The sequence below is a fragment of the Protopterus annectens genome, chromosome 8.part0, assembly GCF_019279795.1.
Source record: "Protopterus annectens isolate FY-2018-M chromosome 8.part0, PAN1.0, whole genome shotgun sequence".
Taxonomy (NCBI): Eukaryota; Metazoa; Chordata; order Ceratodontiformes; family Protopteridae; genus Protopterus; species Protopterus annectens.
Genome location: NC_056741.1, coordinates 1,079,245,696 through 1,079,265,299, shown reverse-complemented (window position 1 = coordinate 1,079,265,299; position 19,604 = coordinate 1,079,245,696).

Genomic DNA, 19,604 nt, shown 5'->3' with positions numbered 1-19,604 from the left:
AAAACAGTACGAAATCAGTTCACCTCAGTTAATGCATTCTGCAGGACATACAAATTTCTGTTTATCAGGTACAAGTAAGATGGCACACACCAATGTTTGGGATCACCTTTATTAGTTTTGACATACATATCTGTGTACGACTCAGAACTCCACAATTACTATTCCTGCATGATCTGCACAGGAGAATGCTTTTCATTCCTAACTGTTACAGTAGCCCTGACATGGCACTTTCTTGGCAGGTTCACTCAGACACACTCATACATATTTTAATATTCCTCTCCTGCATATTGTACCTTGTTTGTTACTGATATCTGTCTTACACAGCAGCTGGGAGTACTCCATTGTAACACTGGTAGCCTGACACAGGCATTTATTTCCTGACTTTTACAGCACAATTATATATACAAGCAGTACTACCATTACTATAATTTTGATTTCTTACTACTAATAGTAGGAGGTATTCTGTACTCACCATCCTGCTGACACAGCCAGGCCAGTCACTGTGCATGAGCCTTCACATTCTGGGACCTCTCTGTAGCAGCTGTATGGGAAGACATCACACATTGATCACACCTGCACAGTCGCAAGTTGAACTTTTTCCATACTTAGAGATACATATGACTGCATACTTACAGACAGGTGGGACATCCTGCACTTGGGTTTCTTGGATCCACTGGTCCAACAGTGCACCCTTCCTCCGCTTCAGGTCATTATGGTGATGATGTAACTGCTCACCAGTCCGGGGTATGCCAGTGGCACTGGTGAGATCATGTTCAAGCTAGTCCCAGGTCTCTGCTTTGTACTGCAAGCTCTGGTACTGGCTCTGCAGCAGCCTGCCATCATGTTTTTTTAACTAGGAGCCCAAACATGACCCTGGACTCCTGGATGCCCCAATGTTGCACTCAGATGCGCACACCTTCTCCAACACCAGCCATTCCGGTCTTGCTGTGTGCAATCCCAAAAGGTTATGGCTATATTCCCACCTGTGTGGTTTAAATAGGGCTGTTTTCCCACACTTTTTCATGATTGGCCAGTTTTAATATGCTACACTATGCTTATCTCTGTGAAAATCCACATAGCAATGCTTACACCAGCTAAGCAGAGCTGAATGCAGGTAAGCAATGCTTACACTAGCAAAGCATTGCTTAAATCTATTTTTTTTTCATTAAAGTTATAAATTATTTTTTACATATATATTTTACATATTCCCACCCCTACAGTCCTATACGTGAGACATATGATTGACAACTATCATTCAAATTCCTTAAAAGCTTATTAAATAATTTGGCAGAGGGGGGATTCGAACTGAGCATATTCTACATGCTATACCATGGCAGTACTACAGCAGCTTGATGACATTTCCTATCACAGTAGCACTTGTCTATCATTTTCAGGATTTCAGCCATGCTAAGCATAGTGGCACGCTGGGCAAACAAGCAGCGCAGCACTTAAACTTTGGATTTACATTGTGAAAAAAAAATAATATTTTTTATTTTTTTACTCCTTTCCTCTTGCCCTACTGTTTCCATGCATGTAGGGCAAGAGTGCATACATTTGGGGGTGTGCATTTGAAGGCTGCTGCCTTCTATGGGCATCTGTGGGTTTTTTTTCAGTGTCCGCGGACACTGAAATGTTAGCTATTTACATTTCAGTATCTGTGGACACTCGTTTACTATATAATATTAGAGCCAAGATCTAATATATAGTTTGACACTCATCTGTGTCAGAAAGTGCTATATGACACTTTCAGAGTGAAGGGGGCATGTTTCAGGTGCTGGGACTGCTGACACATGCCCCTTGTGCTCATTCCTGGTTCGTGTCTGTTTAGTTTAGATAGCAGCATGCCTTCATTCATATCCAAGGTGCGCTGCTATCCTAAATAGACATGAGCCACTCCGTGCAAGAATAACCTTATTCTTGCACAGAGCTTCGTGAATCCAGGGGAAAGTTTAAATACTCAAAAAAATAGCTGACTTCACCTTTAAGAACATCACAGAAGTGAATTATTGCATTAAAACATGTGATAATGTTAGTTTTATTAATTTTACTTATATTCTTAATTGTAATATCCCCTGTACAACACTATATACGGACCAGATCCATACTGCACACCACTTACAGTATTGGTTTTGCAGGGCCCCCACACCCTCTGCTACTTATATATTACAACTCCAAGATCACACTACAGTGCGGAAAAGTGTGTATTTCCCAATCTGCACTGTCCCACAATCTCAGTATGTAAAAAAAACAAAACAAAACTTTGGATGTGTGTCCATTTGGTAGTAGTGAACGTATAGGACTTTCTCGAGCACTTGCACATTCCGTTGCCCTGTTTTCAACATTTTTCGACAGTTAATTTGCATAAATTAACTGTCGATGAAATGAACCATTTAATATTCATGAGTTGATGAAGTGGGTCGCACAAATAAATGTTCAGTCTTTTAAATTACAAACATTTTTTTAGTAAACCACCACAAACTTACCTCACATTGTTAAATATTTAAACATTACCTCATAACAAAAAGAGAGCGCAACTCATGAAACAAGACCAATAGTGCAATATATTTTAAAAGTCGTTAGTCCATCAGAGGAGCACTAACCTTCAGACCATTGTCTTTGTGGCAGCACTGTGTACTACAGCTTTATGATCCTGCACTTCTTTTTTTCTATCTTGGACAATGGGACAGCAAAAGCTGTATGCACTCCAAATACATATAATTAGGTTGCATATCATGACTATTTGTTAATATGTTCTAAGAAATGTCTATGGTCAGTGACACAATCATATTTCATGTTTGTTATACAACAAATCTCACACACACACACACACACACACACACACACACACACACACACACACACACACACAGCCTCTCTCATATATATCTTTAGAGTCATATATGTCTTTGTTTCCTCTTTCATTCTCTCTCTCTGTTTCTCAAACACACACACACACACACACACACACACACACACACACACACACACACATATATATATATATATATATATATATATATATATATATATATATATATATATACACACATATATCTGTAGAGTCATACATTAGCATAGCAAGGGCAGAGCCAATGAAGCAATCAGCCCAGGTGCTGTCTTGTCCAGGGTGCAATTCCCATGCTTGATGTCAAATAAAACAAAGTTTGCAATCATAGGCACATAGTATGTTACTAGGCTAATGGCCCTAGGGTCTTTACAAGCCTAGCTGTGCAAAAAAACATGTACCCTAACTGGACATAGTTAGATCACTGTTGTTATCAGCACTGACTGCTCCTGTCTATGAGGGACATAGGTGCCACCCCCAGGGTGAATTTATGGTCACCCATCCAGTTGTCAAAATTGCACTTAAATAGGGTCATTGAGGAGCTATGCTTCACGTGAAGTGGGAGCTTATTCAAGAGGTGTGGCAATCTTTGGGAGATATATCTGTGTCTCCAACATGTTTTGTTAATGCCACAGGCTAGGTTGAGATCCCTGATGCAAGTGACTCTTGTCCCATTTGATTTGTGGATTTGCAGCATTTCCATTAGCGTAGAGTCAGAGACTGCTCTTTAGGCCAAACACAGGTCACGTCTTAGCAGACTGTGTGATACAAAGTACAGTGACAGAGCTTTCAGTCTTTTCATGTAAGTCATGTCTTGGAGGCCCTGGATTCTCTTGGTTAGAAACCTCTGTGGTCTCTCCAGTTGCTACAGGTGTCTGCTGAGATACATACAGAAGGGAACATTGTACTCAATTACTGGTCTGATAAGGGTCGAGTACAGTGGAGTTACACCTCCTTAGTCATGAAGTGGTGCTTTATTTATAAGATGTGCAATGTAGAAGGCTTTCCTTACTACTATGGACACATAATGATCAAAGTTTAGATTGCATTCAACCTGTGTTCCCAAGTCTTGTAGCACTGGGTTTGAGCTTAGAGGGGGTGCAATCTATATCATAATTAGTAGGGGCTACTTCTTTGTCAAAGGGAATAATGAGGCATTTTTTGTGTTTAGTTTTAGTCCATGACTTTGGCATCAATTGTTTGTCTGCATCAGACCTTTCTGTAATATGTTTACATTATTGTAGGACTCAGTGATTGCATCTAGTTTGCAGCCATCTGCAAACTTGGAATGCCAAAGATGATCTGCTTTTGCCTGGACCTCAGAGAAATAGATTCTAAACAGTACAGAGCCTAACAGTGATCCTTGTGGTACCCAATCAGTAACTGGTCTACTGGTGGAGGTAGACTTCCCAACTTTGACAGTGTGCATTCCATCTGTGAGCTGGTTGGCTACCCATCTAGTGACATATGGGTTAATCCCCAGCTGGGAGAGTTTCTCAATGATCCTTGAGTGGGGGATTGTATCAAAATCCATGGCTAAATCAAAATAGGTGGTATGAACTACTTTGCCCTTGTCAAGGGCTTTGGTGACATTCTCAAAGAAGTTCACCAGGTTTAATAAGTATGATCTACCCTTGATGAAACCAAACTGGGTTGGTTCACGATTTTGAATGTCACCTGTGTCCTTGCTGATAAAATCCATGATGATTCTTTCCATGCCCTTGCAGATAAGGCTAGTTAGGCTTATGGGCTGACAGTTTCTTGGTCAGTTGATGGACCCCCTTCGTGCAAGGTGATTACTGTTGCTAGTCTACACTCTGTTGAAACAAAGCCAGTGCTTAGGCTATGGTTAATGAGAGTGCCAAGTGGTTCCACTAGGTCTTGTTTTAGATTGTTTAGTAAGCAACCTGGGATGATATCTGGTCCAATAGTGGCCAGGTTTTGGCCTTGAAGAGTGCTTGAATGATCTGTTTTTTGGAGATACTCTGTAGAGGAATGGTGTCAAGAATGCTATGGGGTTTGGCTGGTGAAGACAGGGGTGTGAAGTTATTGTCAAATCTGTCAGCTAGCAGGTTGGCAATTTCCTCATATTCAGTGTGAGTGATACCATCCACTATAAGTTTAAGACACAGCTGGGGATTCCCTTTTAGGTTTCAGACATAGCTAAAGAATACCTTATGGTTGTCTCTAGCTAGGGATGCTAATTTAGTCTCATAACTAGCCTTAAAGGACATTACAAGATATCTGATTTGCCTGTTCAAGCTGTGGAGAGTATTCTTCCTCTGCTGAGTAAGTTCTCTCTTATTCTTAGATATCAGTTTCTTTCTTTTGTTATATAAGTTATTTATACTTATAGTCCACCAGGGTGTCTTGTTAGTAGCCTGATTAAATTGTAACTGTTATTCTAAGCCTCTTAGTTTTGATGTAAGCACTTGAGCTTCAAACTAGTTATTTTAGCCTGAAGCCCAAATGCTTAAACCAGAACCAAGACTCTTTCAGAGTAACAGACACAATAAGCATTCAACCAACAATTCCTGACTTAGAAGGGTGTAAGCTACCTCTCCTGCCACAAGAGTGTAGACTACAAACCTTCATTATGTAAGATAACTAGTTTGAAGCTCAAGTGCTTACATCAAGCAGACTAAGGGCTAAGGGCTAAGAGGCGTAGAATAACAGTTACAATTTGATCTGGCTACTAACAAGAAGTAATACATGCAGCAGAATAAATGCAACTGAACACTTTTAAGAACAAGCATCAAAAAGAAAAATAAAGTAATAAAGTAGGAAGAAGCACAGATACAGTAAAAGCAGCTGAATAAAGTGAATTTTTTTAAGTAAGTGGGAAGGGAGGAAAGAGAAAATAATTCAAGTTTAAGCGAGTAAGGGAGTCCTCACATGATATCTCTGTACTCAGTAGAATGAGCTGATGTGATGGCATTGGATAGAGTGTCCAAAATCAGATTTATATTAGGAGTAGGAAACTCAAAAGCCACAAGTTTAAGTGTACAACAATAGCTGGGCTGGTGGGAGGGAAAATCAAATGCAGGCAGAGATCAGTAATTAGCAAGCAAGTCAAATAAGCACTCTAGCTAAGTAAACATGCTTCCAAATATTTCTAGTTAAAGATCAATTTTGTTTCTCAGCTTCTCCCACTAATTAGCTGGATTTTATTCAATGTCTGCATATTCTTTTCTAACTTTTCTGACCATAGCCAAGACCTCTTAAAACTGCAACAGAACAAGAAACTTAAAACAAAACAGATGCAAAATAAGAAAAGATAAAAAAATAGAAGTAACAAAATCTTAAATGAAAAACTTGAACTCAAAATCAAATGCAGACAGTGGTCATCAATAGTTAGGCAAGCAAGCAATTCAAATAAGCACTTCCAATCAATATTTCCCTTTAAGGGAAACAGCATTCATACATCCTAAATTGACATCTGAGATGCTCCCTTGTGCCTTCCACCCATGCTTACATTATCTTGATTTGGTACTACCCCAAAAAAGACCTGTTAGTGGCTGCACAGATAGAGGGAGTGGTGCCACAGTGCAATAAAGAGTGTCTGTGAATTATAACTTTGGTACCTATAGCAAGCTGAAGAATATTGGTTTTAGCTAATAGATTTGGAGAGGCCAGAATGGGGCAATGAGGACGACTCTGCCCCCTAACCGGCGAGCCTTATGGAAACATTTTGTCATGAGAGGTATAGGGGGATAACCATAAAGAAGACCGGGAAACCAGGCATGGACCAGAGTGTCCCTGGGGGATGGTGCAAATGATTCATTCAGGTGCTTGTGTATCCTTGGGACACACTGCAATGTTTCATTCTGGTGTTTGTGCATATGTGGGACACACTGCTGAAGGAGATATTGCAAATGTTTCCTTTTGATGCTTGTGCATACATTGGACACACTGCAGAAGTGGTCACTGATGGAAATGTTTCATTCTGGTGCTTCTGTATACATGGGACACACCACTGAAGGAGTCATTGGTAGAAATGTTTTATTCTGGTGATTGGCCATATATGAAACACACTGCTGAAGGGGTTGTTGGTGGAAATGTCTCATTCTGGTGCTTATGCATATTTGGGACACACTGCTGAATGGGTCATTGGAAATGTTTTCTTTTGGTGTTTGTGAATACATTGGGCACACTGCTGAAATGGTGTCTGATAAAAATGCTTCATTCAGATGCTTGTGCATACTTGGGACACACTGTTGAAGGGGATCATTGGTAGAAATGTTTCATTCTGGTCCTTATGCGTACTTAGGAAATACTTGCAAAGGGGTCATTGGTGGAAATATTTCATTCTGGTGCTTTTGCATACTTAGGACATACTGCTGAAGGGGTTGTTGTTGGAAATGTTTCATTATGGTGGTTGTGCATGCTTGGGACACACTGCTGAAGGAGTCATTGGAAATGTTTCCTTCTGGTGGTTGTGCATACATTGGACACACTACTGAAGGGGTCACTGGTGTAAATGTTTCATTCTGGTGATTGTGCATATGTGAGACATACTGCTGAAGCAGTTGGTGGTGGAAATTTCTCATTCTAGCAATTGTGCATACTTGGGACACACTACTGAAGTGAACGTTGGGGAAATGTTTCATTTTGATTTCAGTGAAGGGCTTTTGCATACATGGACAAACTACTGAAGAGGTCATTGGGGAAATGTTTAATTTTGATGTTAGTGAATTACTTGTGCAAAATGGACAGACTACTGAAGGGTTAGTTTGGGGGAATAATTTCCTTTTGATGTTGATGAAATGCTTGTACATACATGGAAGAACTACTGAAGGGACTTTCTCACTGTCATTTTTTATTGTCACTTTCTCCTTCAGCTGTGCTCCTTTGATTGTTTTTAGCATTCCGCGGTCTCCCTTCCTTAAGTTTATTTCTCTTTTGCCCCAGATGCTTGTGTAACCACTTTCACTTCTGAGCCAGTATTATTCCAGAGCTGCAGTCCTGCATTCTCATTGTTTTGTTGATTTTTGGGGGGCAGCCTTTGAACTTTGCATTTCAAGGTCCATACAAACCTCCTTACCATTACACAGTTGTTCAAACAGTCAAATGCAGTTTTTACTGTATTTTATCATCATTAGTCAGGTCAATGTGATACTAGACTTACTCTCCTACTAGAACTGTGTCCTATAGCAAAAAAATCAAGACTTTTATTTACTGTCACAGAGGCCTTTTAAACTACATTGTTCCTTTTACTTTACTTTACAGATCTGTGGCTGTGTAAGTTCAGTCACTGATTGTTTTTCTCTGTCTCTTTGCTGAGTTTTCAACCCACTTCATTCAACCTCGTTAATGCTCAGTCTCACTCCACTCCCCTACCTTATTCCCAATTCCCACATACCCCCTGTTATTCTACATTAATACTTCTATAGCACCACCACCATATCCCTCAAACCAATGCCAACAGTTACTTTCAGGAAAAAAAAAATCAATTAATAGCATTACTCACAATTGTAACACCTGCTCTAGTTTACTGTCCAAGACTCTCTCTCAAACTGTCCTACTACTTGCCCCTTTTAACTATCACATTACATCTATACAAACAACCCAGTACCCTCCTAACATTTTCTAATCCTAATTTACTGCAAAAATAAAACCCAAGTAAATTAAGATGCTCCTAACTCAGATTATTTTACTATTCCTCCTAACTCTACTAGCCTTCTTCAGCAATTATCAAATTCACTTCCTTCAAATACATAGGACTTCAGCCAGTCCTCATAAAGAATATCAACATCTACCCAGCCTGTCTTTCTCCATGATACCATAACTCTACAAACAAACCACATCTGATTTATTTATCTATACATTTCTTAAATCTAAGTATTCAAATCTATGATCAGATACCAAACGAAGACCAAAATATAACTGGCCATACTCTGTCAAATATCAATTAAAAAAAATTAGTGGAGATATTCACCCCAGGCAGCCATGGTGGTACAGCGGTTAGTGTTGCTACCTCACAGCAAGACATTCTCTGGTTTGATCCTCAGCTGGGGTGCCTTCTGTGCGGAGTCTGCATGTCCTCCCTGTGGTCGCGTGGGTCTCCTCCAGGTGCTCTGGTTTCCTCCTACATCCCAAACACATGCTGCAGGTGGATTGGACATTCTAAATTGGCCCTGGGCATGAGTTCATGCATGTGTGTACCTTCTGTGGAAGGTTGGGCGCCGGGCTGGTAACTTGACACCGTAAAAACTCCACTGCCAATCATGAGTGGACAAGGTGATCTGCTGTGGTGACCCCTGACAGGGAAAAGCCAAAAGAAGAAGAGTGGAGATATTCACCCCACCCCAGGTCCCACTGTTCATTAAACCATTACTTCCGACCCCAAAATACACCAGTCACCTAAAACCTCTCAATAAAAAACAGCACTAAAACTCACCTTACTAAATATGAAGTATGTGCAATAAAATCCATGACATGCATGTCTACCTTGCCACATATACTCCTGATGTAGTGAAAGCTACTGAAGCCTGTTTAAAATGAAATAAAAGATAATGAGACCCCCCCAATGAGATATAATATACACAGGCATGACAGACAAAACAAGCATGCAGGTGGTGTAGCAATCTTCTATAACAATGCCCTAGCCATTACCTCACTCATATAGGAAATACCCAAATTTAACAATGCTGAACTTCTAATATCACTCCTAAAATCAAAAATAGCAAAACTATATGTTTAATAGCAATTTATATACTACCAGGGAATAACATTGATACTCCTGAAAATGTCCTATATTGGAGGCTATAATACTTGTAGACGTGAATATAGAGTGGCAACTCATAAATTCTACTAACCACCCTGAATCCATAAACTTGTACAACTTCAAACAATTAATAATCACATCCACTAGAATAAATAAAACATCAGGGAGACATTCAACATTAGACTGGATTTTTACAAATAAGCCAGCCAAACTGTCAATAGTAGGTTGCCTCTCAGATAGCAAAAGTGACCACATGCTAACATATGCCATTAGAATTCACCATAACCTAGATAAACATATTATCTATAATGAAATATGAAATACAACCAATTTTAGCAAACATATTTTCAATAAAACATTAAAACAATATAACTGTAATGTACTTATAACAATGCCACTAGATACTGATGTAGAACACTTTAATAACATATTCTTATAGACTTTAAATAATCTAGCACCAGTACATAATAAAAGAGTGAAGTCCAACTCACACTATGGCTAACAAAAGAAACAAACAAAAAAAAAAACCTCATGATAAAAAGGGATAAAGTATGGAAACATTTGTATAAAAGTAGAACTCAAAATGCCTTCCAGCAATTTAGACATCTTAGAAACCTTGCAAAACTCCACGTCAAACAGGTAAAGCAAATATACTGTACCAGCCTACAGGACAAACATCAAAGCAACCAAACACATTTTTTGTCATCACTAAATAAACTATGCCATGCTGGAAAGACCACCAGTCTCTCTCCAAAAACAGACAATACAATAGACTCTATTCCCACAAAGTTTAATTCCTGCTTTATACAACCTATATTATCTCTCCTAAACACTAGTATATCTGTCCCCCTCTCTTTACCCTTGTCCAAATGAAATCACCCAGTTCTTAAGTTTTAGTCTAGTACTGACCTCACTCATAATCGAGTGCTCCTTAACCTAAAATCTACCTCTATAGCTGTAGACCAACTACCATCAGACTATCCCAAAATGGCCACAGAAGTCATAGCCTTCCCTCTGTCCATACTAATTAATAGGTCCATAGCAGAAAGATATGTCCCATCACTGTGGAAAAATCCTACATAATACCACTGCACAACGGCAACACATCTATAGAGTTTAATAACTACAAACCAATAGCGATTCTCTCCTTCGCTCCAAAATAAAAGAGAAATGCATCCATATGCAGTGGGTGGAATGCCTAACCTCAAATAACCTGCTCTCAGAAATACAGCATGGCTTTAGGCCCCAGCACAGCACCACTACTGCTCTACTATATATCACCACTTTAATAAACCAGCATAGAAACAATGGTCTGCATGTATCCACCATGTGTTTAGACTTCTGAAATGCATTTGATACTGTTTCAATCCAGCAACTGCTCATTCAACTCCCCTCAATAGGAGTTTCACAAAACTGCTTGTTGTGGTTACTTAGTTACCTATCTAGAAGGCAACATGCTGTTAAATGGCAACAAACCTACTCATCCTTTCAAGCAGTTACTATAAGTGTCCCTCAGGGCTCTATCCTGGGTCATCTCCTATTTAATATATTTATTATTAACCTCCACAGCTCCACTCACCATCCTAGTTAGGTTCAGTATGTAGATGACTCAACATTCATTGCAGCTTCCTACTGACTCCTCTAAGCATCAAATATTGCTTGCTCATATTTGCATTAGTAATTCCAAAACAATGCTACATACAAGGTATCAGAAAACTTCATCTTAAAACATACATGATGGCAAACACAATTGTATTGATATTTGACCTCTGTCTAATGCAACTAATGAGATAATTAATATTATTTGTATATGGTTTATTTGTATTGTAATAATTTTCAGAGTTCTGTAAATATCTCAACATTCAGGTAATAAAGACATGACTGTATAGCCTCATATGAAAGCTCACAGCTGTATGAAGAAATTCCTGGTAGCAGTATGTGTCTTGCTTGAATTATTAGTGAGATATCATAAGCTGTTTATGCAACAATATAAAATGAACACTCACTGCCTTTATTTTTCCTTATAAAATCCAGTTTAAAGCATCAAACTGAGTGAATGCCATTAATGTAAAGATTAACCTATTCTGAATAGTTTGCCATTTATACTTTTCTACTAAGACTTATGGTTTCAGACATATGAATATTTGTTTGAACTGTAGGGTGATAACATTTTTCCAAAGGCTCAAACCACACCCACTGGGAGTTAAAAGTACATTCTCAAAAGAGCTGTACTGGAAGGAATGAGTTAATGTGTGCAGCCTCAATGATAAATAAGCTCCAAAACATTACCCAAAAAATCTTTCTCCTCTGTATAAACCTGGCTCAAATAATCAAACCTTCTACTCAACCCCCCCCAAAAAAAAAAAAATAAAGTTAATGCTTTTTACCTCAAAAATTGCCAAAATCAAAAGCAATCTTTTATCATAAAGTCAGCAAATAATGCTGTTATTGAAACGGTAAATCACAATAAACTTCAAGGCATTATAATAGATGACAATCTCAAATATGGCAAGGATATACTGCACACCATTAAATCTACACACCAGAAACTAGGCTTCTTTTATAGGATCAATAGATTCTTTACAGATACTGCAAGAAAAACTCTTAGACACTACCTTCTCACTGCTAACTCTCTTATATACCTCAAATATCCTATCTAACTTAAACAACACTCAAAGAAAGGAGCTTGCCACCTGCTACAATAAAATAGCTAAAGCTGCTATCAGTCACCCTCATATGTGACTGAGGCACAGTGAGAGTGGGAGAGAATTGTTTGAGGTCATTGGCTGACTGAGGTCTCCTGGACTACAGCTTAGACTAAGCACCTCATTGGTTCTTTTGAGATTTCTTTCTTAAAAGCTGTCTCAGGTTTCAACTTTCTGTTACCTAAGAAGCTCAGTTGTGAGTGTTCAGCCATTTTACAGTGAGCTGATCGAAGGAAGGACACTCAGCAAACTCGGAGTTACAATATATCACATTAAGTATCCTGTTTTTTGTTTATTTTGTTCTTTATTTCTTTGTTGTTTATAGCACTTTGTGTACTGTGTATTTCTTCTAGCTAGTTTCACTGTGTGTGAGGTATTAACTGGAAATTGTCCACTCTTATTAAGCATCTGTTGGGTTGTTTGTTTATGATAACTTGTTGCAGTTAAACTCTTTTTTCTAGTGGCTCCTTTAGCTGTTTAAAACTTTCATTTAAAGGCTCACTGCTGCTTTTCAGCTGTGAGTAACATTTCTGCAGTTTGTTCTAAGTAGTGGGGATATTTGTAGCATTTCCATATTCAGGCTTGTATTTGGGCCTAGTGTTTGTGGAGGCTGTGTGTCTGAGCACATAATTCAGGGACATCTTGTTTTAGCCAAAGCCATCAGGCATTTCAGTGAGAGAGAATTGTTTGAGGTCATTGGCTGACTGAGGTCTCCTGGACTACAGCTTAGACTAAGCACCTCATTGGTTCTTTTGAGATTTCTTTCTTAAAAGCTGTCTCAGGTTTCAACTTTCTGTTACCTAAGAAGCTCAGTTGTGAGTGTTCAGCCATTTTACAGTGAGCTGATCGAAGGAAGGACACTCAGCAAACTCGGAGCTACAATATATAACATTAAGTATCCTGTTTTTTGTTTATTTTGTTCTTTATTTCTTTGTTGTTTATAGCACTTTGTGTACTGTGTATTTTTTCTAGCTAGTTTCACTGTGTGAGGTATTAACTGGAAATTGTCCACTCTTATTAAGCATCTGTTGGGTTGTTTGTTTATGATAACTTGTTGCAGTTAAACTCTTTTTTCTAGTGGCTCCTTTAGCTGTTTAAAACTTTCATTTAAAGGCTCACTGCTGCTTTTCAGCTGTGAGTAACATTTCTGCTGTTTGTTTCCCACCCTCACTCCCTGTTGGTATAGTGTTTTTATAGTTGGTGGCTTTGCAGTTGCCCGCCCCAGTGTAAATTTGATCTGGGACCCTCCTCCCAGTCTAGTGTTATTACCTCATTCTACCCAGTACAGGGAGAGCATTTGAGAAGGCCAATCAGCTTAGTTTCTGCTACTCCTTTCTCTCTTTCCTTTCTCTCTTTCCAAAAAAAAAAAAAAAAAATGTATCTGCTTTTACTGTATTTGTGTTTTTCCTACTTTATTTTGCTTTTAAGTCATCTTAAAAGTACTCAATTGTATTTATTACTGCTTGGTGTAACTCATTGTAAGCCTTTTAGTTTAAGCACCTGGGCTTCAGACCAGTTTTACATTAGGAAGGTTTGTGGTCTGCACTGTAGTGGCAGAACAGGTAGCTTACATCCTTCTAAGTTGGGAACTGCTGATTGAGGGCTCAGTGTCTGTTATTCTAAAATTGTATTAATTCTGGTTTAAACACTTGGGCTTGAGGCCAGTTATTTTACATTAAGAGGGTTCATGTTCTGCACTCTTGTGGGAGGAGAGGCTGGACTCTGTCCTTCTGAGCTGGGAATTTCTGGTTAAAGCTTATAGTGCCTGCATATTTGAACTGTTTCTTACTGAAATTAGTACACCTCGTTTGCTGTAGCATAGACTAGATCCAGGCCTGCTGAATCTAGCTTTGTTTGTATAACTTGAGCACTAATCCAGGCATTCTTTAAAGTATTCAGTTGTATTTATTACTGCTGGTAGTAACTTGATTAAAGTGTAGCTATCATTTCTAAGTCTTTTGGATTAAGCACTTGGGCTTCAGACCAGTTGTTTTACATTAGGAAGGTTTGTGGCCTGCACTGTGGTGACAGGACAGGTAGCTTACATCCTTCTAAGTTGGGAACTGCTGATTGAGAGCTCAGTGTCTGTTATTCTAAAAGTGTATTAGTTCTGGTTTAAGCACTTGGGCTTCAGGCCAGTTATTTTACGTTAAGAAGGTTTGCGGTCTGCACTCTTGTGGGAGGAGAGGCTGGACTCTGCCCTTCTGAGCAGGGAATTTCTGGTTAGAGGCTTATAGTGCCTGCATATTCTAACTGTTTCTTACTGAAATTGGTACACCTTGTTTGCTGTAGCATAGACTAGATCCAAGCCTGCTGAATCTAGCTTTATTTGTATGCTTGTTGTTTGCTTATTTCCCTGAAATGCTAATTCCACCTAAAACGCAGCCTTTTAGCACTTCTGTGGATCCCTAGTGATATCTGCATTGCTTACTGTACTTATTTCCTTGTTTCACTTGAAAGAAAGTTACTGTTTGTCATTTTTGCATTTAAGTTACCTGTAGCACATTGCATTTAAGTTACCTGGCACTTGCTCACTAAAGCAATTATATAAGTCAGCACTAAAAATTAAAAGCACTACACCCTCACAAACTCCCCTTGAGTACCTTGTTCCCCATTGGCCCTTTTTTAAATTATAAAGGAATTCCCAATACTATTCTAGCATGTCTAAAAGTCAGTTGTCAATCTCCTCTCTGGTCCAGCTGGTGAATCTGGGAATCTTGAGGCAATGTTACAACTGCCTCATGTACACAGACAACCCTCTCCTCCTCCCAACAAATTCCAACACATGTGAGAGATGCAACCATATAGCCAAACTGGAGGCTAAGCTCTCTCAACTCAGTACTGGCGTAACCAGTCAGGAGGAGAAGGAAACCACACTCACTACAATTCCAGTCTCACATAGACCTACCACGACAACAAACCAAACACATAAACACACAAAAACATACTCGGGCTCTAAATAAAATCTGCCTAAGCAGCAGAGACCTCCAAAGCAGACACCCAAGCAACTGCTACCCCAAAACAAAACACGTGCAACACATAGCTCACAAAGCCAGTGTGCCGAACAGTCACAGCCCTTAAGGCTAAACAACACACCTGATACACTTGTAATAGGTGACTCTATCGTCAGGCACACTGACGTCCCGCTCACCAGGCTGAACAAGGAGACGGTCACGGTGAGCTGCCTGTCGGGTGTTAGGATCTGCCACATAACACAAGCATTCAGGTCACTCCAAGGCAAGTACAAATATGACTCAGTCATTGTCCATGCTGGTGTAAATGACCTGAGACGTACCTCCCTGGACTACATGAAAAGAGACATAGAGGAGCTCTCTGAGCATGTAGCCCAGGCCGATATGACCCTGACCTTGAGTAGCATCTTACCCTCAACAAGACTGATGCCACAATATGAAGACAAGATGATCAATTTCAACAATTGGCTTAAGTGTTGGTGTCATTCAAAGGGGATCCAATGCCTGTCAGCCTGGGATGACATGCTCGACAAGCCACGATGCTTCGCTAGGGACGGCTTGCACCTGTCACCCCTGGGCTTTCGGATATTGGCAAAGGCTCTTGCTACCCCCATAGTGCTTTTTTAGGCAAGGCTCAAAAGATAAACCCACCTCCATAGGTATCACAAGGGATAAGAAACTAAGAGTAATGCTACTCAATGCCAGAAGTCTAAACCTCAAGATGCACACACTCAAAACTCTCCTTAGCATGGAGAACATCGATATCTGTGCAGTAACAGAAACCTGGTTCAAGGCTCTCGAGAGCACCCCAGCACTACCAGGTTATACCTCATACCATGCCTTTCGGCCCCAAAACTTGGACCGAACCACAAAAGGAGGGGGAGTATCAATATTCGTCAAAGATACCCACACTTCCAGGTTGGTGGCACAGCACGATTCATCAAAGACTATCCATGTGCAACTTACTGTGGGTAAAACTGCCTTCCAGTTTACAGCCTGCTACAGACCACCCTCCCAAACACAGGAACCCCACTTGGCCTTCCTGAGAATACTGGAAAATATGAAGGTCTCTCCAAACACCATTATATTGGGCGACTTCAACTACCCAAACATAGACTGGGAGCATTACTCTAGCTCCAACACCCTAGCCCAAAGGTTCCTAGAATTTATAAACTCAAATGCTATGGAACAACTTGTTACCACTCCCACAAGAGGGGAAAACATACTGGACCTGATCATCACCAACAGGGGACTCTATGCTCCAGACCAGAAGTGTATCCCTCACTGGTAAGATCAGACCATAAACTAATCTCACTGGATATTCACATCCCGACCCCACCCCCTGCCCAGAAAACCACAGTGAAAAACTTCTCTAAAGCAAATTTCACACCTCAAAACCGAGGCGAAATCCTTCAAAGCCCCGGGCCTGTGGAAAATACTGCTCAGACCGCAGAATCCTTTATAAACGCATTCTATGAACACCTTCAGGAATGCATGGATCATGCAATCCCAAATAAAACCAAGACCCAAACGTCCAAAGGCATAATACTGTCTGGTGGACCCCAGCCATAAACAAACTATACAATAGAAGGAGGAAGCTACTACATGATAGAGCAAAATCCCAAAAGGGAAGGCATCTCTGATCAGTATTAGCAAAACTACGGGCACTCATAAAATCGTCTAAGGCCAGCTTGAGAGAAAAATTGCACAGGACACTAAGGATAAACACAAGGCTTTCTTTAGTTATGTTAGGAACCTGGGTGGGAATTCCCAGATATGCTCAGAATTAGTCCAAAATGACAAAAAATACACCGTGCCCACAGACATTGCCAACATCCTAGCTGACAGGTTCAGTGCAAACTTCTACCCCGCTCCCCACCAAAAGGGCAAATATTTATCCCAGCAGAGTGCTGCCCCCCCTTAACATCTCAGATGCTCAGGTAAGAGCTGCCCACTCCAAAGCAAAAAACACAGCATCAATGGGACCAAATGGTGTCCCGGGCTGCGTCCTACATGAACTCCAAGAAGAGCTAAACCCAAACATAAAACTACTGTTCAATCTTAGCCTTACTACAGGATATATACCCAAAGAGTGGCGTACAGCAGCAGTGGTCACTCTCCACAAAGGTGGTGCCTCAACGGATCCTGGAAACTATCGCCCCATAAGCCTGACTAGCTTGGTCTGCAAAGCTATGGAAAGGATCATCATGGACCTCATAAATAAAGATATTGGGGACCTACAGACACTGGATCCTACCCAGTTTGGCTTTGTTAGGGGCAGATCCTGCCTCTTAAACCTGGTCGATTTCTTTGAAACAGTCACCAAGGCCATTGACGAGGGGAAGGTGGTCCACACAGCCTACCTGGGCCTTGCAAAAGCCTTCGATACAATACCCCACTCGAGCATTATAGATAAGCTCACCAGCTTAAATATAAACCCCTATGTCACTAGATGGGTTGCAAACTGGCTCAAGGACAGAACCCACATGGTTAGAATTGCTGGAGCCATGTCAGACTCCAAACCAGTTACAAGTGGCGTCCCACAAGGCTCAGTCCTGGGACCTCTCTTGTTCGGTATATATTTCTCGGTGGTACAGGCCAATGTGGAAGGACTGTGGCTGACCAAGTTCGCAGATGACTGCAAACTGGGCGCCATAATCAACTCTCCAGCCGACACAAGCATCCTCCAAAAGGGCCTCATAGAAACAGACAACTGGTGCCAGAGCCATGGCCTCAAGCTAAACGCCAAAAAGTGTATAGTCATCCCTTTGGCAAAAAAAGTGCCCACAAATTACCACATAGGTGGTAATCCATTAAGTACAGAAGAAGTCATTAGGGACCTGGGGACCCAAGTTGATAGCAATCTCTCATTTGACAACCATGTGGCCAAAGTGGTTAGAAAAACATTTTATATAGCCCACCTAATCATGAAGGGATTGACATCTAGATCACGGGAGGTCATCGTACCTCTTTACTCATCCCTCATCAGGCCCATAATTGAGTACAATGCCCCTTTTGGGATGTACCTTACCAGACACCTGCAGCAACTGGAAAGACCCCAAAAGTACCTCACCAAGAGGATCAAAGGGCTCAAACAGATGCCATATGCTGCCCGGTTAAAGAAACTCCAGCTCTACTCAGTGGCATACCGCCTGCTCAGAGGTGATCTGTGCCTGACGTATAAAGCCATGTCCAACCCGGAATTAATGGACATGCTGCACCTCAGAAAATCCAAATCCCATCGAGCCACGCCTCGAGAGACTTGAACCTCAGCACTGAAATAAATAGGACATGCTGGAGGGACAGATTCATAACCCAGAGGCTCCCTTCACTCTGGAATAAAATCCCAGTCCAGGTTAGGCAGAGTCCCACATTGACTCTCTTCAAGAGGAATCTTGATGAGTGGATGGGAGATCGTAGGTTTACCCCGGCTATCACTTCTGTGTCACTGTTAGACAGAGGCACAGTATACTAACCTCAAAAAAAGGCATAGCAAAATTAATTTAAAATGGGTGGTGAAAGCCAAACACACTCTGGCTAGGCTTATAAATGCCCTAGGGCAGATAGCTTAGTATGAACCTATGAACCTATGAACCTATGACCCACCATTGTCATATCTTAAAGTAATTAAACTGGTGGTAACAGCACAACAACCTAACATATTCACAACTAACTACAGAAAGCAAACTCATTCATCATCCAGAAAAATGCTGTTCACTACAAAATGTATTATTGCCCTACTGTCCAGCAGGAGACCTCCACTCTGGTAAAAAAAAATCTTACTACTGACAAATAAGTCAGATAATGTTGCAGGAGACATGCTCTACACCCAGTACATTGCTAAACTCTGGAATTCTGTCCCCGGACAAATAAAACTCTCTGACAAAATCAATAGTTTTAAATCACTGCTTAAACAACATCTTAAGCAATCCTGGTCCTGCACAAGTTTATCACCTGCACATGTGCTCACTGTACAATACTTTCCTTAAACAAAATACTTTCAATATCACATTGAAATGACAGAACAAATTTTTATACATAACTGCTGCCTGTACAATCTATTAAGTTGCAAGTAGGCTTTCTGTTTCATAACATCTACCTATGTAAAATCTTAGAACTACTGTATGTGTATAAGTGTAAATAGAAATATAACTACTCTATGATTATCTGGAATTAAGTATAATGCAATGTAAACAAATGGAGCTTTTCTCCCCAGGCCTCTTCTGAAATGGGTATTACACAGTTGGACTTTCCCTGTAAACAAATATAAATAAGTAAATAAATGATCAGTTCGTTTAGAGAAAGAAGTCAAACAATGCAGATATACTGCTTAATAGGCAGTAATGCAGCCAAGA